The sequence below is a fragment of the Suricata suricatta genome, chromosome 7 (genome assembly GCF_006229205.1).
Source record: "Suricata suricatta isolate VVHF042 chromosome 7, meerkat_22Aug2017_6uvM2_HiC, whole genome shotgun sequence".
In the NCBI taxonomy this organism is placed as follows: Eukaryota; Metazoa; Chordata; class Mammalia; order Carnivora; family Herpestidae; genus Suricata; species Suricata suricatta.
In genome coordinates, this window is record NC_043706.1 from 95,661,002 (window position 1) to 95,683,135 (window position 22,134).

At 39.9% G+C, this 22,134-nt stretch overlaps 1 long non-coding RNA gene across 2 annotated transcripts in view; it reads right to left on the bottom strand.

Annotated features, from left to right (window-relative positions):
- LOC115296942 overlaps positions 1-7,598 on the bottom strand; it is a 59,253-nt gene extending 51,655 nt beyond the window's left edge. For both annotated transcript variants that reach the window (XR_003911156.1, XR_003911155.1), the window contains exon 1: positions 7,413-7,598. This is a non-coding gene — a long non-coding RNA (uncharacterized LOC115296942). The remainder of the gene's footprint in view (positions 1-7,412) is intronic.
- Between the last annotated feature and the right edge of the window lie 14,536 nt (positions 7,599-22,134).

Sequence of the window (22,134 nt, forward strand, 5' to 3'; positions counted from 1 at the left end):
GTATGATAAGTGCTTTTCCATTCCTTCACCTTCAATCTGCATGTGTCTTTAGGTTTGAAATGAGTTCTTGTAGGCAGCATATAGATAGGTTTTTAAAAATCCATTTTATCCTCCTATGTCTTTTGATTGGAACGCTTAGTCCATTTACATTCAAAGTAATTACTGATAGGTCTGTACTTACTGCCATTTTGTTACTTGTTTTATGGTTGTTTTTGTGGTTCTTCTGTTTCTTTCTTCTCTTCCTCTCTTTTCTCACAGTTTGTTGGCTTTCTTTAATAATATAGTTGGATTTCTCTCTCTCTCCCTCTGCCTGGCTGATTGGTTTTTTAATTTGTGTTTACCATTAGATTTATATATATCATCTTGTGCATACAGCAGTGTATATTAAGTTGATGGTTGTTTAAATCTGAACCCATTCTAAAAGCACTAAATTTTTATTCTTCTCCCCCATGTTTTAGGTATATAGTGTCATATTTACATTCTTTTAATTTGTGAATTCCTTGACTGATTTTTATAGATACACTTAATTTTGCTGCTTTTGTGTTTCATACCTTTTTTTGCTCCTGCTTATCATCTTTCTTTCTCCTCAAATAATCCCCTTTAAAATTTCTTGTAGAGCTGATTTAGTGATGATGAATTCCTTTAACTTTAGTTTGTCTGGGAAACTCTTTATCTCTCTTCTATTCTGCAAGAGTATTCTTGCTGGATAGAGTATTCTTGGTTGCAGAGTTTTTTCTTTCAGCACTTTGTATATAGCATTCCCCTCCCTTCTGGCCTGCAGAGTTTCTGCTGAAATATCAGCTGATGACCTTAACGGGGTTCCCTTGTGTGTAACTGTTTTCTTTTCTCTTAATGCTTTAAAAATTCTCTTTATCACTACTTTTTGCCATTTCAATTACTATGTGTCTTGGTATGGACCTCCTTGGGTTGATTTTGTTGGGAGTTCTCTGTGCCTCTTGGATCTGGATATCTGTTTCCTTCCCCAGATTCAGGAAGCTTTCAGCTATTATTTCTTCAAATAAATTTTCTGTCTCCTTTTCTTTCTCTTCTCTTTCTAGGATCCTTATATGCAAATATTATTACTCTCTTTTTTTAATGTTTATTTATTTATTTTGAGAGGAAGAGAGTGTGTGAGTTGAGGAGGGGAAGAGAAAGAGGGAGAGAATTCCAAGCAGGCTCTTCACTGGTGGTGAAAAGCCTGATGTGGTACTCAGACTCCCAGACTGTGAGATCATGACTTGAGCCAAGATCAAGAGTTGGACACTTAACCAACTGAATCACCCAGGTGTTCCACAAGTGTTATTAGTTCTGATGATGTCACTGTGTTTTCTTTATCTATTTTTGTTTTTTGTTATTCTTTTTTCTCTGTCTTATTCAACTTGATTGCTTTCCATTACAGTGCCCTCCAGGTTGCTGATCCATTCTTCCTCTTCCTCTAGTCTACTATTTATTCCCTCTAGTGTTTTTTCATTTTTTCAACAGAGGGTAGGGAAGGAGGGGCAGGGGGAGAGAGAGAAAGAGAATCCCAAATAGACTCCACACCCAGCGATGAGCCTGATGTGAGCATTGATCCCACAACCTTGGGATCATGACCCAAGCCAAAATCAAGATTTGGAAGCTCAACCAGCTGAGCCACCCAGGTGTGCCCTCTAGTGTATTTTTAATTTCAATTATTGAGTTCTTCATCTCTGATAGGTTCTTTTTTTTTTTAATGTCTTCTATCTCTTTGTTCAGGTTCTTACTGAGGTCCTCCATTTTATCCTGAAGTCCCGTGAGTGGTTTTATGACCATTGGTATATTACATATCTTCCTTTCCTTTAGCTCTCTCTCTTTTATTTTGTCCTGTTCTTTCACTTGAGACACAGTTCTCTGTCTCCTCATTTTGTCTAACTTTCTGTGTCTGTTTCTATCTTTTAGGGAAATCAACTGTACCTTCTGCTCTTGAAAGTAGTGGCCTTATGAACAAGAGGTCGTATAGTGCCCTGCATTGCCATGTCCTCTGTTTACCAGAACCTAACAGAAAGCCTTTCCCCCTTATGTTGCTTCAGGGGGGTCTTCTATGTGTGTTGTGTGCATCCTATTATTGTGGCTGAGCTGCATTTGCCTTTAGTCCAATCATCTGCAGTGGCTCTCTTTGCCTGTTGTGGGCAGGGTTTGGTCCCTGTGCTGTTAGTGGGCCAGTCTGGGGCCACCTTGTGCTTGAATTGGCTTTTGCCAAAACTGTGGCAGCACTGACCTGTAGGGTCCTTCTCCCTGTTTTGTCTCCTGAGAAGCTTTTGTTGGTTGCTGAGGTCTGCAGTCAGACCGTTGTTTGTCATCAGCCCACTGCTGGGACCACAGTCAAACTGATATGTATGGTTATCTTCCTCTCTCCCTGGGTAGGCGGAGTCAATTTGGGGTGATGCTGATCCCTGTCAGGGCTGCTTGCTGACAGCTGTGGTGCAGCTTTGGATGGACACCTACTAAGGGTGTACTGGAGGTAGCAAGTCCACAGGAGAATGTGGGGGCAAGATGTACAGTATTAGCAAAGTTTGCATGTCTGCTGTGGGAGGAGGCTGGCTGCAGGCAGCTAGTCCTCTTCCAGGGGGTGGGGCACACTGTTAGCAAGCTAGGTGGAGAGTGTTGGTGCTGTAGTCTGCTGATTCCCACAGGTGTCTCTATGTCTAAGCTGGATGTGAGGAGTGAAATGGTGCCTGCTAACTCTTATACTCTTGGAGAAGTCTCCCAAACATCCCTGTTCCTTCCCCACATGCCTCTAAATTAGGAAAGAAATCTCCCTCTCATACACCCAAGGCATCTTTCAAACTGCTGCTTCTGTGCTGTATCTCAGTGGGACTGTTTGTTGTCCTCTCTCTTTAAGGGTGGGGACTCAGTTTCCTATTACCCTCTGGCTCTCCCAGAGCCAAGCTTGCAGATTTTTAAATTTCCAAGTGTTAAGCCCCACTGATGGTAAGAACTCATGAAATTAGGCCCCTCTGGTTTTCAAAGCCAAATGTTATGGCAATTTGCCTTCCCAGTGTGGGTGCCCCATGCTTGGGATGGGATCTACTCTTCTCCCCTCTTCACGGCCAGTGGGTCCCTCCCTCTGGTGGACAGTGCCCTGGGTCTGTTTGGCTCCTGACCATGTCTCCACCCATCCTACCCTCTTTCATGTGACATTTTCTTTCCACTTAGCTGTGGAGAGTATGTTCTACCAGTCTCTGAGTAATTTTCTGGGTTATTTACACTGATGCGGGTGTTATCTAGGTGAATGCATGGAATGAGGTGAGCCTCAGATCCTCCTAGTCTGCCATCTTCCCTGGAAGTTGACCATTGCCCATCTAAAGTTGACTTTAGACGCAAAAGGTGCACTTGGTTTTCTTGGGGTCCTGTCTGTCTTCAGGGCTGTTTTCAAGATGATGCCCTGAAAAGTTTTAAAATGTTGGGGTGATCTGGAAAGTATGTAAAAACCAGAGGAAAAAAAAGGCTTTCTGTTAGTGAGACTAGTAGATAGTTGCTTGAACTCTTGTTAGCAATCCCTGGGCACAATCCACTTCCTGATTCTGTCTGTTGACCTCACTCTGAGCACTAACTGCACATCAGCTGAGCTGTGGTTTCCACCATTGCTTGCTTTCTTTCTTTCTTTCTTTCTTTCTTTCTTTCTTTCTTTCTTTTTTTAAGCTTATTTGTTCATTTTGGGTGAGATAGAAACAGCACAAGTGGGGGAGGGGCAGAGAAAGAGGGAAGGAGAGAATCCCAAACAGGCTCCACCCTGCCAGCGCAAAGCCCAATGCGGAGCTTGAACTCACAAATTGTGACATCATGACCTGAACCAAAATCAAGAGCCCGGTGCTCAACTGACTGAGCCACCCAGGTACCTCCACCATTGCTTTCTAGTTTTCTTGACTTGTTGCTTCCAATGTTTCTAAATCTTACAAGGGAAATCTAGTTACACAGCTTTTTATCCCAATTAAAATAATTTTATAGTAGTAAGACAAGTGACAAGAATTTGTGTATAATCCAATTGCCAAACTCTTTATAGAAGTTGGTCAATTTTAAAAACAAACTAGATGGAGCCTGGATGGTGCAGTCAGTTAAGTGTCCAACTCCTGATTTTGGCTCAGGTCATGATCTCATGGTTTGTGAGTTTGAGTCCCGCATTGGGCTCTGCACTAGCAGTGCTGAGCTTGCTTGGGATTCTCTCTCTCCCTCTCTCTGCTCCTCCCCTCCTCATGCTTTCTCTCTCTCTCTCTCTCTCTCAAAATAAACAAAGTTAAAAAAAAAAAGCAGGCTAGAAGGGAGTCTGGGTGACTCAGTTGGTTGAGCCACTGACTTGGCTCAGGTCATGATCTTGAGGTTCGTGGGTTCAAGCCCCATACTGGCTCACTGCTATCAGCACAGAACCCCTTTTGGATCCTCTGTCCCCCTCTCTCTGCGCCTCCCCTGTTTGCACTTACTCTCAAAAATAAATAAACATTAAAAAATTTTTAAATAAAATAAAATAAAAGCATCCTCTCACCCAGAAATTTATAGCAGCTAATGGCAAAGGTCCTGGCCAAGGGAAAAAGGTAGGAGTTTTAGGGGGCTTCTGGGAACCTGAGGTTTGCCTCTGAGCATGATTAGGAGGTGTTGCTCTACAGGAGAGAAAGAAATGAGTAGGAAAGAGAAAGCTTTTCCAAAGGAAAAAAGGAAAAAAGGTTAAGGAGAAAAGTTAATGTTTGCCAATCCTATGAAAACAAACAAACAAAAAAAAATGCCATAGACCAGAGATATGAGGCCTTGTATATTCAGTCACTCCTTCATTGTCTCCTGCATTTATGTATTCGTCTATTCAATGAATGTTTGGTGCATTGTGCAGGCAGTAAACTAAGTCCCAGATGATACAAGGATGAATGAGTCTTGGTTCATGACTTTGGATAAGTTAAATTACATGACCAAATGTTATGGTGTTTGTGAAAGTGGTGTGTAAATGGCACAACACTGTAATGTGTAGGCTATCCTATCGATGCTTAATGCAGTGACTGGCTTGGAGCAGGTGCTCAAACATTGCTGCTGAGTGAAGGAATAGGTGAGGGGCTGAAACAACAAGCTGTGATATGTGAGAACCGGAGACTGTTGTGGTTGGAACCTAAAACGTGAATTGCGTGATTCAGGGAAACACCAAACAGGCCTCCTTGATTATTCCAGAGACTGGGAACTCAACGTTCTAATCCCTCCTCTTCTCCTAACTGTGTGACCTCGGGCAACTTAACCTTTCTGGGGTTGAGTCAAGGAGTACAATCAAATGTTGGACTACCACCTTTGATGTGCTGTATCTGTGAACTGAGCTCCATCCTGAAGTTTGTTAAAGAAAGTGGCTGGAGTTAGAATGAAACTTTACTGATCCTTAGTTGTAAATCCCTTCAAATCCCATGGAAGAAGACAGATAAAACTGCTGAACAAACATTTCCCTTTCTGTGTAGGAATGTGGTCATCTCAAATGGGAGCCACTGGTTAAATTATAACCTTACGCTGGTGCTTACGTTAGCTTCTGTCTTTCACCTGTTGACCTTCAGGAAGCTGCAATGAGGATTAAGTATCTAATTTGGAAATTAATTAGCTGGGTAAGTTTTAAGACTTTCTAGTTTTGAGAGATTTATAATTTGTGCCAATTAACTCCCTTGATTTTTTTATATCATTAAGTGACATTAACAGATATAAATATAATAGAAAGCTTTCAAAGACTGTTTGACCATCAAAGCCCGGAGCATTCTTCATTTGTGCCAGGTTAGAGAAGAACTCCCAGAGTGAAATGTGGCCAGCAACCACAGTGCACAGAAGTTTAACAATTTTCTGAGTTCTAGAATGAGTCAGAGAGGAGTCAAAATTTAATCTTACAATCTCATAAATGCTTTATGACTACAGTTATTACTTGAAACTATCAGGTGGTATAGACATGCTAACTACCATTATGGAAATTGAGTAGTACTTCTAAGTTTTCCAACAGAGATCATTTGGCAGTAGGTTTATCAAAAGTGCAAGGATATATTTTCTTTTAAGCATTATGATGTATTTCATTATATTAATAAATGTTCACTGCTGAAAAATTAGAAAATGTGGATAAACGAAACGGGGCGGGGGAGGGGAGAGGAAACCTTAAATTCCTATCCTGAAGGGAAAAACACACAAATACTTTTTTTTAATGTTTATTTTTAAGAGAGGGAGAAGGAGAGCATGTGCAAGGGGGGAGAGTGAGAAAGAAAGGGAGACAGAGAATGCCAAACAGGCTCCCTGCTGTCAGCACAGAGCCTGATGTGGGGCTGGAACCCAAAAACTGTGAGATCATGACCTGAGGGGAAACCAAGAGTCAGGTGCTCAACTGACTCAGCCACCCAGGCACCCTTACACATACTTTTTAAAATAAAAATATGGGATTATACTATCTGTAACTGGAAAAATACTCAGAACTTAAGATCAAAAGTCTACATTCATATTCCCTGTACTAGGAGAAGCAGCATGTGGAAAGGAGTGATGGTGATTTAAAAAAATTATAAATACAAAGGAAAATGAACACTTTGGGGAAAAACACTGATCTTAAGGTATGCTTAATATATTGCTTCATAGTATATTTGTATAGTATTACTTGAGGTCAGAGAACCTGAGTTCCTTATTTCCTGTGCTTAGTCCTTATAAATATTTTTTGAATTGTTTGCTGAGTAGTCATGTTCAAGTATTCCCCTTCATTTATTAGGTTATAGTAGTCTTTATTATAATCAAGAACCAAGTTTGCTAGGAATAAGCTCGGCACAGTGCTTTTCAATACTCAGTGTACTCAGTGAATGTTTGTTGAATAAGTGAATATATGCGTTTAAATAATAGTTTCAATCACTATTTGAAAAGACAGGCCTAGGATGCTGAACTCACATGGAATTCACAGGTCTTATCTTAACAAACTTCAGAACATTGATTTCTTAAGATACTTAATTTACACACACAATGTACAGACTGACACTATGACAGAGACTAAGTGACACGCTTCATGAAGTGCGCTAGAGTTTGTCTAGAAGGCCACACTGTTGAGTTACTAAGAGAAAAATTTGCTTTGTGATGACAGTGAATGAACTGATAACTTTTAGGAAAGATTTATGCCCTGTTTCACAATGAAGGAAAAAAATAGGCCGAGTACTAATTTGACAATTCCCCAGAAGAGAATGATAGTTTATTTCATGAGCAAGGGGAATTCCAGAGGCAAATGAGTGATTTGCTCTATGACATTGAGCTCTAGCTAATGGCAGAGGTAGGACTAGAACCTGGGACACCTGAATCCTGATCCATGGCATTTCCTACCACCATGCTCCTTAATCGCATATGTCCTACAGATGCTGGGTCAGTGACCTTAATTTTGAATACTTCCATATAATATTTCTAACTATGAAATGCAAATGCTTACTTACCATCATTACGGTAGACAGAATAATGGCCTTCCCTGGAGTCCACATCGTGATCCTAAGAATCTGTGGATATGTTACCTTACATGGTAGACAGGCTTTTGCAAATGTGATTGTTTTGAGATGGGGAGATTAGATTATCCTAGATTATCTAGAGGATCCAAAGTAATCACAGAGTCCTTACAAGAGGAGTCAGGAATGTCAGTGTTAGAAAAGGAGATATGTCACAGAAGCCAAGGATTGGAGTGATGTCACAATAAGCCAAGGAATGCAGGCATCCACTAGAAGTTGGAAGAGGAAAGGAACAGATTTTTTCTTGGAGGATCCAGAAGGAACCAGCCCTGATATCTTGATTTTAGGTCAGTATAATTCATTTCAGACTTCTGATCGCCAAAGATGTGAGAGAATCAATTTGTTTAAATCACTAGTATTTTAAGCCACCAAATTTGTGGTAATTTGTTGTAGTAGTAACAGAAAACCAATACAGTCTTCATTTCACAGTAGTTGTATTATTTTTTATCACACTCTTGAAGAGCTGGAGGGTGGATAGGTAGCAGTGGAAGAAATCCTTTTGGCTCTGTAGGTGATCAAATATTTTCCACTTTGATGTTTCAAAAAGTAATGTTTTGTATTTATTATAATCACCTGTTTTTGCCTTTCCCTTTTTCAGGCTTTCTCGTTACATATCCCATTCAGGTTTTTTACTCCTATTTAAGCAAACGTATTAGGTCGTTTACTGAGTCAGGGAAAGTCAAAATTGAAGCTTCTATTTGTGCCTTTTATCACATACCTCTTACAAAAATCTCACTCTTTCTCCCCATTCCAATTCTTTCTTTTCCTTTTTCTTTTTCTCGTGATCCCCTTTTCTTTGTGCACATTCTTTTCTGTCCCCTTATTCCATTTAATTTTGGTTAAATTGCTTACTCATACCCCTTTCTCCTCTCTGTTTCTCTGGAACCTTCTTTCACCGGGTCATATTCTTTTTTAAGTGTGATGTGTGGCTCAAACTCATGACCCTGAGATCAAGAGTTGCATGCTCTACTGACCGAGCTGGCCAGGCGCCCCTCACTGTGTCATATTCTTGAGTTTCTACCTGATTTTGCTCAAGATAGTCCCTACTTTACCCATGTTTTCCCGAATTTCTCACCCAGAGGCTGAAAACCAATCAGAGGAGTCAGAGGTTCTCAGAACTTAAAGAGTTTTCAAAGATCATCAATTCCAACTACCCATTTATGTTTGAATTCATACCTTCTCCCTGATATACTTGACAAATAGCTTCCTTCCTTCCATAAGTTTTTTTTTTTTTTAAATATCTATGAGGCAGTCCATTCTGCCTTTGGGATGGACTGGCAGGGAAACTCAGACATTGAAGCAGTTTCTCCTTCTTTTGAGCTGGAATCTTTTTTCCTCTAACTCTGCCCATGGGTTTAATTCTATTCCTCAAGCCATGGAACAATGTTAATTTTTTTTATATGACAGTCCTTCAATATTTGAAGATAATCTTCACATTTACTTTGGGTTTTCCTCTTCTCAGACTAAATTTCTCTGTGTCTTTGAATTATTTGCCAAATGTTGCCTTTTAGGTTTGTGGTTGTCTTCTGATTTTTTTCTTTTTCCTCTTTGTATTTCATTTGAAGAAGAATGCCCAGAAAAAAAAGAGAAGAGGAATGCTCAGAACTGACTGAATGCGTCAGAGAGGAGGGGTACTATCACTCTGCTCATTAGATCAGTGCTATCCAACAGAACTTTCTGTTGTGATGGAAAAAATGTTCTATTTCTGTGCTAATACAGTAGTCATTAGCCACATATAGTTACTGGGTATCTGAACCATGATTAATGAGAATAAGGAACTGAATTTTAAATTTTATTGAGCTTTAATTATTTTAAACTCAAATGGCTCTTAAAATAGAAAGGAAATTTGTCTCTACACATAACGGCAGGAGAAGTAATAGGAAGTTCTGAGGGAAGGCCATGATGAGAATCACCAGGGCTGGAGTCTTGCTACTATTGTGCCAATGATGTATGTGTGTTCAGGAAATAGTCAAAACACAGTCGTTTCCTTTTTCCTAGCATCGGTTTTTCACTTGCAAGATGAGAGCATTGGATTGGATCGGTGTTTTTCAAACCTCAAATTCAAATTCATTAGTAGGTTGTAAAATCAATTTAGAATTTTCACCAGCAGGTTGTGAAAATTCATAAAGGGAAACCTCATTTAAAAGGGAATCAGAAGACCAGCAGGAGAAACTCTCCCGCCCTAAACTCCTCACCTCATTGCAGACCCAAGAGGGAGAAGCCTATACTTACCTACCCCAGCAGGACAGAGGAAGTTTTTCTCCTGGCCTGGCAACAGCCCAGCCAATGAGAGACTGCCCCAACTCAGCCAGTGGAAAGCCACCTGGCTTCAATACCCCAGTTTACTCCAATGGACTCTTTGTTTATAACAGGCCCTCCCCACTCCTCCCTTCCCTCTATAAAAGTGTTTCTCTTCTTTGTTCCCTGGACTGGACAATGGTTTTGCCATAGCTTGTGTGTCCCAAATTGCAAATCCTGTCCTATCCCCGAGTAAAGTCATTTGCTGGTAAAATACCTGGCTGTTTTATTTTTAAGATTAGCAAGGTTTTTAAAAAGATGAAATAAAAAAGAACAGAATGGGCTGTTTTACTTTGTAAAATAAATATTGTTTTGTTAAACTTTAGTTCCAGTTTGTGTGTGTGTGTGTGTGTGTGTGTATGTGTGTGTGTGTGCGTGCGTGTGTGTGTGTGTACTGGGTTATTACATCAAATGTGTTTCTAATTGTGGATCACAGTAAAAAATGTTTTAAAAACATAGGAACTCATGACTGCTGAGGTTCCGTTAGCCTGGTATTTGTGGTTTCTCTGTGTCTGCCAAAGGTATTCCTTGGGACTTTACCTTCATGGTGAGGTCGGAGGATGTCATTCCAAGCAAGCAGTCTGTATTGAGACTGTGACAGGCACAGACGACTCAGAAGGTGAGAAGACGCTGAGGTGTAACTGAGAGCCATGGTAAACAATGCTGATTCCATGACATCTTGAGAGCTTTTATATACTTGGACAGGACTTCTTGCACATTGTAGCCCCTTTGGTTTCACTATGATGCTTAGAAGAGGTTCTTTCTTGGGGTGCGTGGGTGGCTCAGTCAGTTAAGTTTCCGACTCTTGGTTTTGGCTCGGGTCATGACCTCATGGTTCATGAGTGTGAGCCCCATATTGGGCTCCGTGCTGACAGTGCAGAGCCTGCTTGGTATTATCTGTCTCCTTCTCTCTCTGCTCTTTCCCTGCTTGCTCTCCACTTCTCTTTCTCTCAAAATAAATAAATAAAACATCAAAAAAAAAAAAAAAAGAGAGAGAGAGAGAGAGAGAGGAGCCTGGGTGGCTTAGTAGGTTGAGTGTCTTGACTTTGGCTCAGGTCATAACCTCATGGTTTGTGAGTTCAAGTCCCATGTTGGGCTCTGTGCTGACAGCTCAGAGCTTGGAGCCTGCTTCCGATTCTGTGTCTCCCCCTCTCTCTGCCCCTCCCATGATCATGCTCTGTCTCTCTCTGTCTCTCAATGATAGACATCAAAACAATTTTTTTATTAAAAAAAAGAGATTCTTGCTTTAAGCAGGAAGTTGTACAAAGTAATTGGATCCCCTCTCTAGAGGTAATATTATATGATTTCATGAATACAAAATTTTAATAAATATTCATAACTAAGGACATTTTTCTAACATCAATAATGACATCAGCCCTTCCACAAGGAGGGTCACAGAGCTTATTATCTCACTCCATCTCAACAGTCCTGGGGTCTTAGGTTGGCAGCTTTAGAGAGGTCAAGCCTGGGCTTAAGTTCAAATCTGTTTCCTCCAGAACTCTCTAGAATTCCACTGTACCACATGGAGAGGGATTACTGTCAAATTTAAATGATCAAGTTTTTTTCCTCATGTCAGTAAATGTAATTCTACTGAGTGCAATTCAACAAGCGTTAACAGGGCCTGTGCTAAAGGTGGGGTGCTGCACTCAAGAGGTTTTTGTTGAGCAGCCCCATACTTTGGGGACACTTGGTATAGGTGAAGTAGGCATGGGGAGACACAAGCCACCAACAGGGCACAGTTCTAAAATTTAGGAAAGGAAAGAAGGAAGGAAGGAAGGAAGGAAGGAAGGAAGGAAGGAAGGAAGGAAGGAAGGAAGGAAAGGGGGGGAAGAATGGTTTTCCCCAAACATCTTTCGTGATACTAAAATACACCTATGATAAGCTGTAGCATGACTGAGGAAATGCTGTCCTTCTGGAAGGATGCACTGTGTCGGGTGGGTGAATTGGGTTACGTGCTGAGGAATTGTGTTTGGGTCTCCAGCACTGACCTGCAGATAAGCTCTTGAAACCAAATGACTAGAACAAGGTCATTCAGATGGTGACGTGACAGCAGCTCATTTTCTGATTCCAAGTGTTGCTGCTATGATAGCCTGTGTGTTCTGTAGTGGAGTCGGGGGACCTCAGGGTAGCATAGGCTTGAACACATTTTCTCTGAAGATTATTCAACCTTCTTAGCCTGGCATAGGATCTCCTAACAGCCTTCGAATAGTAATAGGTTTTGTCATGCAGATTTTTCCCTCTGGGAAAACAAGGCACTGTGCAAACCATAGAATATCCAAGTTGGCCTGAAAGTATATGAAATTATATTTAAAAGCCATATCCTTGGTTCTTAATTAGTTTTATTGTGGATTTATTTTGACTGACTCACTCTCTAACAGACAAATGGCCCTGGGGAGGGGAAATAATTGAATTCTGGAACAAAGAGTTGAAGACCAGACTCTGGACCTCCATTGCACCCCCACGGTACAGATGTTCAGACTCTGGCCTGAGCAGTGTCTAGCGAGCCCCAGGCCAGTCTCTGTCCTGTTTTACTGAACACCGTAACAAGAGTTTGAGAAGGCTGATGGAACAGTTAGTAGTATAAACATTGATGCAAAATATTTTGCTTTAAAAACACTTTATATAAAAATCAAAAATATTTGAGGACAAATCATTGTGTTAAAAGTTGTTACATTAGGGGACCAGTCAGGTGAGTGGCCTGCTACTGGTTTCTGCTCATGTCATAATCTCGTGGTTTGTGGGACTGAGCCCCTTGTGGGGCTCCACACTTATAGCATGGAGCCTGCTTGGGATTCTCTCTCTCTGTCCCTCTTTCTTTCTGCCCCTCCCCTGCTCATACACACTAACTCTCTCTCTCAATAAATACATTTTAAAAAAGTTGTTGCATTAGAAAAAAGGAAGTGTTGAAGTTATTTCCAATTAGAAATGTAAAATGGGTACATGTATACACACAGTTAAAACTTATCCACTTAGGTTGCAGAATTAGGATCTAACATAAGCTAACAGGAAATGATGAAAGTTTTTTTATTAAGCTTGTATTAATTGTCTTAATCTAGTAGAACATGCTTTACTGTCAAAGTTAGACCAAAGTAAAAATAGCCATTTAATTCTAATTGAAACACTATATTTAAATTTCTCCAGATTTCCCAAAAAATGTAATGGGTGGGATAAGATAATTATCTAAAAAATGAATTGCTTTTTTAATATTAGCAATAACCAGTTAGAAGTTCTCATGGAGAAAGCTCATTCACAAAAGCAGGGACAACAACATGAAAATGAAATGCTGGGGACTAACCCTAGCAAGAAATGTATGCAACCTATATGGAGAAAGCTCCATAAACATCAATAAGAAAAAACATCGATTTCCCTGCCAGATAATGTGGAGAATAACTAGAGATAATTTGTAAAAAAAAAAAAGGTTATTCAGTAAATGGTCAATAAATATGATGTTTCTCACTCATGACCATGAGTTTTTATTTAAAAAATAAACTAACAGTGAGATTTCATTTTAATTCCAAATTGGCAGGATTTAAAAATTATCATACTTCCTGAGGCACACTAATGTGGTCATTCTTACAGAACTTTGGTGGGAGTGTAAATTGATAAATTTGCTCTAAAATTTAGCAATGTATTGAGTATTCTTATGGGGGTGCCTGGGTGGCTCAATTGGTTAAGTGTCCGACTTCCGCCCAGGTCGTGATCTCATGGTCAGTGAGTTTGAGCCCTGTGTCAGGCTCTGAGATGTCAGCCCTGCTTTGGATTCTGTCTCTCTCTCTGCCTCTCCCCTACTTGTGCTCTGCTTCTGTCTCTCAAAAATAAATAAATGTTAAAAAAATTTTTTAATTAAAAAAAGAGTATTCATATGTTGGTTTTTTTTTTTTTTTGTGCCAGTAATCCCACATCTAGAACTCTATCCTAAAAATTATCAGAGATGCAAGGATTTTTGTGTAAGGATATTTATTGCAGTATTATTTAAAGTGGTGAAAACCCGAAATATCTATGTGCAGTGATAGGAAATAAATAAGTTGTGGTCCATCTCTATAGTAGAACCCTTTATAGTCACCAAATATATTTTTGAAGAATATTTAATAATATGGGAACTTATTTGTGATAGGAGGGTTAAAGGAAGAAAGTGCAGGGTAAAAAAATTGTGCTCTATGATAGATATGAGCTTACTGGGACAGCCATAACACAATATCACTATTGGGGTTGTCTGAACAACACAGGATTTTCTCACAGCTCTGGGGAATGGAAGTGCAAAATCAAGGGGTCAGCAGGGTTGGTTTCTTCTGAGGCCATTCTCCTTGGCTTGCTAACGGCCACCTTCCTTCTTTATCTTTACATGGCTTTCCCTGGTGTCTTTCACTGTATGTCCTGATTTCTCCTCATAAAATGCCACTTAGGTAGTATTCAGTCTACTCTAATGACTTAATTCTAATTTTATTTGCTTTTTATAGATCCTATCTCCAAACACAGTCATGCTCTAAGGTATTGGGGATTAGAGCTTCAACATATGAATTTTGAGGGGACACAATTTAGTCCACAACAACTGTGATTCTGATTTTGTTTAAACATGCACAGAAAAGGGCTGCCTGGTGGCTCAGTTGAGCATCCTACTCTTAAAAACATGTTTTTAGATGTGTATTTATTTTTGAGAGAGAGAAGGAGACAGAGTGCAAGTAGGGGAGGGGCAGAGAGAAGGGGGAGACACAGGATCAGAAGCAGGCTTCAGGCTCTGAGCTGTCAGCACAGAGCCCGATGCAGGGCTCAAACCCACAAACTACGAGATCATACATTAGCTGAAGTCAGATGCTCAACCAACTGAGCCACCCAAGCTCTTGATTTTAGCTCAGGTCATGATCTCAAGGTCTTGGGATCAAGTCCCACATGGGGCTCTGCACTGAGCATGGAGTCTGTTTGAGACTCTCTCTCTCTCTCTATCTGTCCCTGTGCCCCACTCATGCACACTCTCTCTCCCTCTCTCTCAAAAAAAAAAAAAAAAGAATAGAAAAAAAGTACTGGAAGTCCTTCCAGTCAGGTAAACCTGACCTGCGGCTTTGTGAGCAATGCTGAAAGTTAGTAATATGTGGTAATTGGCAGATAACTTTGCTGATGTACAAATCTGAGTTATGGGGCTCCTGGGTGGCTCAGCCAACTAAGCATCTGACTCTTGGTTTGGCTCAGATCATGATCACAGGGTTCTTGAGATCCAGCTCTGCACTGGACTCTGGCCTGACAGTGCATGGAGCCTGTTTGGGTCTCTCTCTCTCTCTCTCTCTCTCTCTCTCTCTTTCTGTCCTCCCCCACTCATGCTCTTGTGCACACACTCTCTTGCTCTCAAAATAAATAATAAACTTAAAAAAAAACTTAAAATCTGAGTCACACATAGTAAGAGCCCTTGTATAGTAAGTGACCCTAATTGCCCATTGGGCATCAGGTTTTACTGATGTTTTACTCATCATCTGGGATGTAGCAATTTTCCTTAAGGGGTAAAAAGTCAGTTAATAATTTTTTTTAAATAGGCCCCATTCCCAGAGTGGAGCTCAACATGGGGTTTGAACTCCAGACCCAGAGCTGACATCAAGAGTCAGACCCTTAACCGCCTGAGCCAACTAGGTGTCCCAGGGAGGGTATTTTCCACACGGAAGATTTACTTCCTGCTTTCAGAGGGAGAGAGGAGGGTTTGAGTGTTCTTGTACCAGCTGTTTCCCAAGTGGCTCCAATTCAAAATAATCAATATGCCATGGAGGTACATTTGTGGACAGCCTGCCCTGGGCCCCTTCCTAGGGGAAGAGGGATATAAAGGAGGAGTCCCAGCTTATTAGCCTGACTGGGGGAGATCAGGGGGATTCTAGGGGAGGAGCAGACTGAAGGGAATTTTAACAGAGGTGAGGAAGTAGAGGTCAGAGAGTTAATCAAGTATCATTTATAAAGTGCAGTTTTAAGGATCAAAATCCTCATTTATCACCTCTACAAGTCAATGTTGAAGAATCTCTATGACTGTGTTTTTAATCAAAGCATTCATAAGAAGATTTCTTTGTCGTGTGTGTGTGTGTTTAAATATGATTTTATTTTAGCAGTTCGGTAATACTCCAGCTTCTCCCAAATAATCACCATGATAGTACTATTCCTGCTTTGTGTTTTGAAAAATAGACAGAATTTGTCCATAGCCGCAAAAGCAGTACCAAGCTGTTATACTGTTGGCCACTAGATTTCAAACAGTAATTAAGATGGTATCAAAGCAGGTATTATGTACTGGATTACATAGAGCATAGCTGGAGATCCATGGCCACAGAACTTAGTAATTTAGTATATTCAGTTCAGCTCAGATGTTTAAAAAGCATTTATGCTTAACTAGACTAGATGGAGAACATTTCTTGGAGAGTGGAAAATGTTAATATTTGGATAAAAAATAAGACTCTCCTAAATAGGAAAGAATGGCATTTCTGGATAGAGTGAGAAGTCAAGTAAGGATAGTTTAATAAGTAGTTTATAAATAGTAGGTTTAATACCTATTAAATTAAATTTATTAAATTAAATTTATGAATAATATTTTATATATGTGTGTATATATATATCACAGAGAGAGAGAGCAGGGGAGTGGAGCAGAGGGAGGGAGAGGGAATCTTAAGCAGGCTCCACATTTAGCGCAGAGACTGACACCAGGCCCTATCCCATGATTCCAGGGTCATGACATGAGCCAAAATCAACCAACTGAGCCACCCATGTGCCCTGTGTTTTGTGTTTTATAAATCATTCTATCTTATGATCACAAAGTGCTTAATAAATACAAACCCATTAAGGAATATACCATTATTATGAGGTAGTTATATATAATCAGTTTCATATTTTCAAATGGAGAAGGTGAGGCAAGACGTCAACGTACACAATGTAAGTTAATGGCAGGTATAGATATCGAAATAGAATGTAGTTTCTCTTCACACCCAAAACTTTGCTTCAGGAGGTAGCTTATTGGCATTTAGAAGTTAAAAGCTTTCTTGTAAAAAAATTCAAACAAGAAAATCTGATTTAAGTTCCCTCCTTTGATATAACAAAACAAAATGTGAAACACAAACTTGCCTGATATAATAATAAGATTTTAGCCCAGAATCCAATTTGGGATCTAGAATATCTTTTCCAAAGAGCATAGAAACCTAAAATAACTCTTGATTTTTAATGTTTAAGGAACTTTATTATTTTTAAGTGTTTTATTTTATTATTTCATTTCACATCATGACATCTTTTCTTTCACCAACTTTGAGAAAGGCAAAGGGAAGCAGTGAAGATGAAGGCAAAGCCAACCTGTGGTTTAACCAGACTGGAACTTCTGGTTTTATTGGTAAACTTCAGTATATGCCCTTCAGTCAGACCGTAGTCTAGAAGAACACTTTACCCTGAAGTAAATGAACCAATGGTTCCAAACAGATCAAGTTAGTAATGAGAGAGAGAGATTTTGTATCAGATTATTATTAAAAAAATTTTTTTTAATGTTTGTTTCTTAGGGGGAGAGAGAGGGAGACACAGAATCTGAAGCAGGCGCCAGACTCTGAGCTGTTAGCACAAAGCCTGATGCTGGGCTCGAACTCACAAACCATGAGACCATTACATGAGTTGAAGTCAGATGCTTAACCGACTGAGCCATGCAGGCACCCCATATCAGATTATTTTTTTAACTGAACTATAATTGACACATTATATCCTATTGGTTCCAGGTGTGCATCATAATGATTCAATATTATTATACATCACACATGTACATATTCTTTATGTATTTTGGATATTAACCCCTTAGTGGATGTATGATTTGCAAATATCTTATCCCACTCAGCAGGTTCCCTTTTCATTTTGTTGATGATTTACTTCATTGTGCAAAACGTTTGCAGTTTGATGTTAATTTTTTTCTTTTTTTTTTTTCCTTTTTAGAGAAAGAGAGGGAGTGAGCGGGGAAGAGGAGCAGAAGGAGAGAGAGAGAGAGAGAGAGAGAGAGAGAGAGAGAGAGAGAGAGAGAGAGAATGAGAATCTTAAGCAGTCTCCATGCTCAGTGCAGAGCCCCACATGGGGCTTATTCCCATGACTCTGGGATCATGACTCAAGCTGAAATCAAGAGTTGGATGCCCAACTGACTGAGCCACACAGGTGCCCCAGATTGAGATAATTCTACTTGTTTATTTTAGTTTTTGTTGCCTTGCTTGAGATGGGTCCAAAATATATTGTTAAAACTAACGTCAAAGAGTGTATTGCCTACATTTTCTTCCAGGAGTTTTATGATTTCAGGTCCTATATTTGGATCTGTAATCCACATTGAACTTATTTTTGTATATGATATAAGGTAGTGGTCCAGTTTTATTCTTTTGTATGTAGCTGTTCAGTTTTCCCAATACCATTTATTGAAGAGACTGTCTTTTCCCTATTTTATATTCTTGGCTCCATTATCATAGGTTAACTGAACTTATGTGACCTTTCTGGGCTTCCTATTCTAGTCTATTGATCTATGCATCTGTTTTTGTGCCAGTATCCTACTATTTTCATTACTATAGCTTTGTAGTATTGTTTGAAATTAGGGAGCTTTTTGCTTCTTTCTCTAGATTGCTTTGGCTATTCAGTTAGTTCCATACAAATCTTAGGAGTATTTGTTCTAGTTCTTCAAAAAATGCCATTGACATTTTGATGGAGATTGCGTTGAATCTGTAGATTGTTTTGGGTAGTATGGACATTTTAACAATACTAATTCTTTCATTTTATGATCATGGAATATCTTCCCGTTTATTTGCTTTGTAGACTTTGTATCAGATTTTGTAAGTGGTGCCTTTTGTGAGTTGGGGAAAGAGTGAGTGGTGGAAAATAAATTTCTCTTTAAAGAATAGAAACATAATAGTTGAGGACAGCTATTATGTTGGAGGATGTCTGAGCTCCTAAATTTAAATATTTTCATATTCTAATTTTATAACTTGATATATTTGTGATTAAATAAAGGTTGTGTTTATAAAAAGGTAAACATCCATTTTAATTGGTTGATTCTGAGTCACTAGAAAGAAACACTGATGTTATCAATAGTAATAATAATGGTAGTAACTGCTAACATTTCCTAAGAACTTGCTGTGTGTGAGGCACCATGCCAAGTGGTTCTGTGGGCATTAGCTTTTTAATCCTTTAAGTCAGAGTTACTCCTAAATTAATCAGCATGAAAAATGTCAAACTTTAATCTGAAAATAGAGTGCACTATATAATGCTTAGAAATAATGTTATATATAACAATTATATATAAAGTAAAACTTAGAAATAAACTGTATCAAACTATATTATTATTATAGTTTATTAAATAATTTAGTTTATTTAGTTTAGTTTATTTAATTTAAATACATTGCTCTGTACTCATGTACATATTTTTATAAGAATGGGATCATGACACATAAACTTTAAAAATAGATTTTAGGGGCACCTGGGTGGCTCAGTCTGCTAAACCTACAACTTCGGCTCAGGTCAGATCTCACGTTCGTGGGTTCGAGCCCCACATCAGGCTCTGTGCTGACAGCTAGCTCAGAGCCTGGAGCCTGCTTCCGGTTCTGTGTCTCCTTCTCTCTCTGCCCCTCCCCCTCACATGCTCTGTCTTTCCCTGTATCAAAAATAAAATAAAACATTAAAACAATTTTTTTAAATAAAAAATAAAAATAGATTTTAGGGGTGCCTGGCTGCCTCATCTGGTATAAGATGTGACTCTTGATCTCAGGCTCATGAATTCCAGTTCTACACTAGGCCTAGAGCTTAAAGATTTTTTAAAAAATAAATTTTATATTTAGAACAGTTTTAAATTTATAGAAAAATTGCAAAGATAGTACAGAGTTCCCATCCCTCTTCACCCAGTTTCTCTTATTATTAACATCTTAATTCACATTCCACACTCATTACAATTAATAAGCCAATATTAAAAATTAACTAAAGTTCATATTTTTTCAGATTTCCTTTATTTATTTATTTATTTATTTATTTATTTATTTATTTATTTATTTAGAGGGAGAGAGATCAAGGGTGCCTGAGTGGGGGAGAGGAAAGAGAGAATCCCAAGTAGGCTCTATGCACAGCATGGAGCCAGGCATGGGGCTCTATCTCATGAATTGTGAGATCACACCCTGTGAGATCATGACCTGAGGTGAAATCAAGAGTCGGATACTCAACCAACTGAGCCATCCAGCTTCCCCTAGATTTCCCTAGTTTTTTCCTAATGTACTTTTTCTGTTCCAGGATCCCCTCTAGGATGTCACATTATATTTAGTTATTTAGCTGCCTTCAGTTCCTCTTTGATGTGACAGTTTCTTAAAGTTTCCTTGTTTTCCATGACCTTAACAGTATTGAGAAGTACTTGTCAAGTGTTTTGTAGAAGTCCTTCAGTTGGGATTTATTAAGTTTAATTATTTTATTTATGTCTCTGAGAGAGACAGAGAGAGTGAGTGGGGGATGGGTGAGGTGCGGCAGAGTATCTGAAGTGGGCTCTGCGCTGACAGCATAGAGCCTGGGGCTCAAATCGGGGGATCATGACCTGAGCCTAAATCAGATGCTTAACCACTGAGCCATCCAGGCATCCCTGTCTAGTCTGTTTGTTTGTTTGTTTGTTTTTAATGATTAGACTGGGATTATGGATCTTGAGAGGAAGATTTAATATACTTAATCATTTACTTATGTCGGCATTGACTCATGGATATTTATTTTATATTTTGCATTATAACCCATGCCTTTTTAAAAATGTACTTTCATGGCTAAGTAAAATGTTGATAACTTTAAAAATCAACAGAGGTAACAACATAATTTTAGAGATTATGCATTATGTATTTAATTAACCCACCACTTTTTCCTTGTTTCCAACAATGCTGGAATAACATCCTTGGGCATTCATTTTTATGCACTTGTGTGACTATTCTTAGTATATTATTCTATCACCATCTGTAAGACACATTCATTATACCTGAGCTCTGTTCCCTGTTCTTCAAGTATACCCTGCTTTCTGTAGCTTAGGCGATTTTCTCTACCTAGAATTCTCTTTCCCTATCTTTGCCCACTCAGTTTCCCTATTTGATTCAGGCAGGGCTCAGCTCCAAGGCATCTTGCTGTAGAAGCTTTTCTGTAGTGTTTTGAAGAGAATTTTATGGTTCTATCCCACTTCTGTTTGTTGTGTATGTATTATAATACTCACCATCTGAGCCTCCTGTTTTATTCCAGGACTTTTTCCTACCAGTTTATTAACGGGTAGAGGAAGAAGTGTGATCAGTCACAGCCATCTGTGTACTCCGCTGCAGTGATGGACACATAAAGTAACTAGTATATTTTGACTTTGAAGTGAAGAATCTGAGTAACTGAAGAATTAACTATGCTCAATTTCATGGCTATACTTCCTTTCTTTCACATATATTGCTGTTTCTCCATGCTTCAGGGAGTTGAATATAGGTGCTAGTTTTTGTTAAAAGTGCAAATAACTGTGTAGTTTAAATGTAATGTTTTTCAGCTGTCTGTCAAAAATGTTATTGGAAGGCTTTGGCATTACGTGTCTTACAAAATGGGCATTTTAATGTGCTAAATATTTATAGGAAATTGTATATGAAAGCAGGAGAAATGAAATGATTATGTAAGGCCCCTTATACTTCTGACTTTATTTTAAGTAAGCAGGGGGCATTATGTATCTTAAATATTATAATTAGTAATAAGAGGTACATGTCAAAAAGCAAAACAAAAACAAAGCCAAGAGACAATGTTAGTTTGGTTGTGACGCTGTCAGTGAGCTAGGGCTAAAGAAGATCCCGTACTGCTTGCTGTGTGATGACACACCCAGCCTGTAGTTAGGAAGATTTGCGCTCCTTCCTTTATTACTTGGAGGCGAGGTAACCCACACATCTGTGACCCCCACTGGGTTGGAGGAGGCCTTGCCGCAGGCGCGCGCGCAGAGAGGGCCACCCGCGGACACCTGGCTCCGTACTCAGCCAAACGATTGAGCCCCGCCTCCGCTGCGATGAAACCCAATCATCTGGAGAGTCCCGGACACGTCCCGCTCCGGCCACGCCCCCAGGCTGCGGGGCGGGGGGCATCTTTAAGAGCCGGCTGGCTGGCCCCCGGCGCAGTGGGGGGTGCGGGGCTGTGGGCTGGAGGCCTGGGTCCTCTGTCCAGAGGTGCTCGCTCGCCTCCTTCCTCCTCGCGGCAGCCTCCGTGCCCTGCGCCGCCGGCCCACCGGGGGCTCCACCGCCCTCTCCTCGCCTCACTAGCCCGCCAGCCCGGCGCTCGGCGGCTCCTCCGTGAGCCCGCCGGGAACTCGCACCCCTCGCGGTCCCCTGGCGCCCAAGGGGGCCGCCTCGGGCCATGGTGCCCTTCCCCGAGG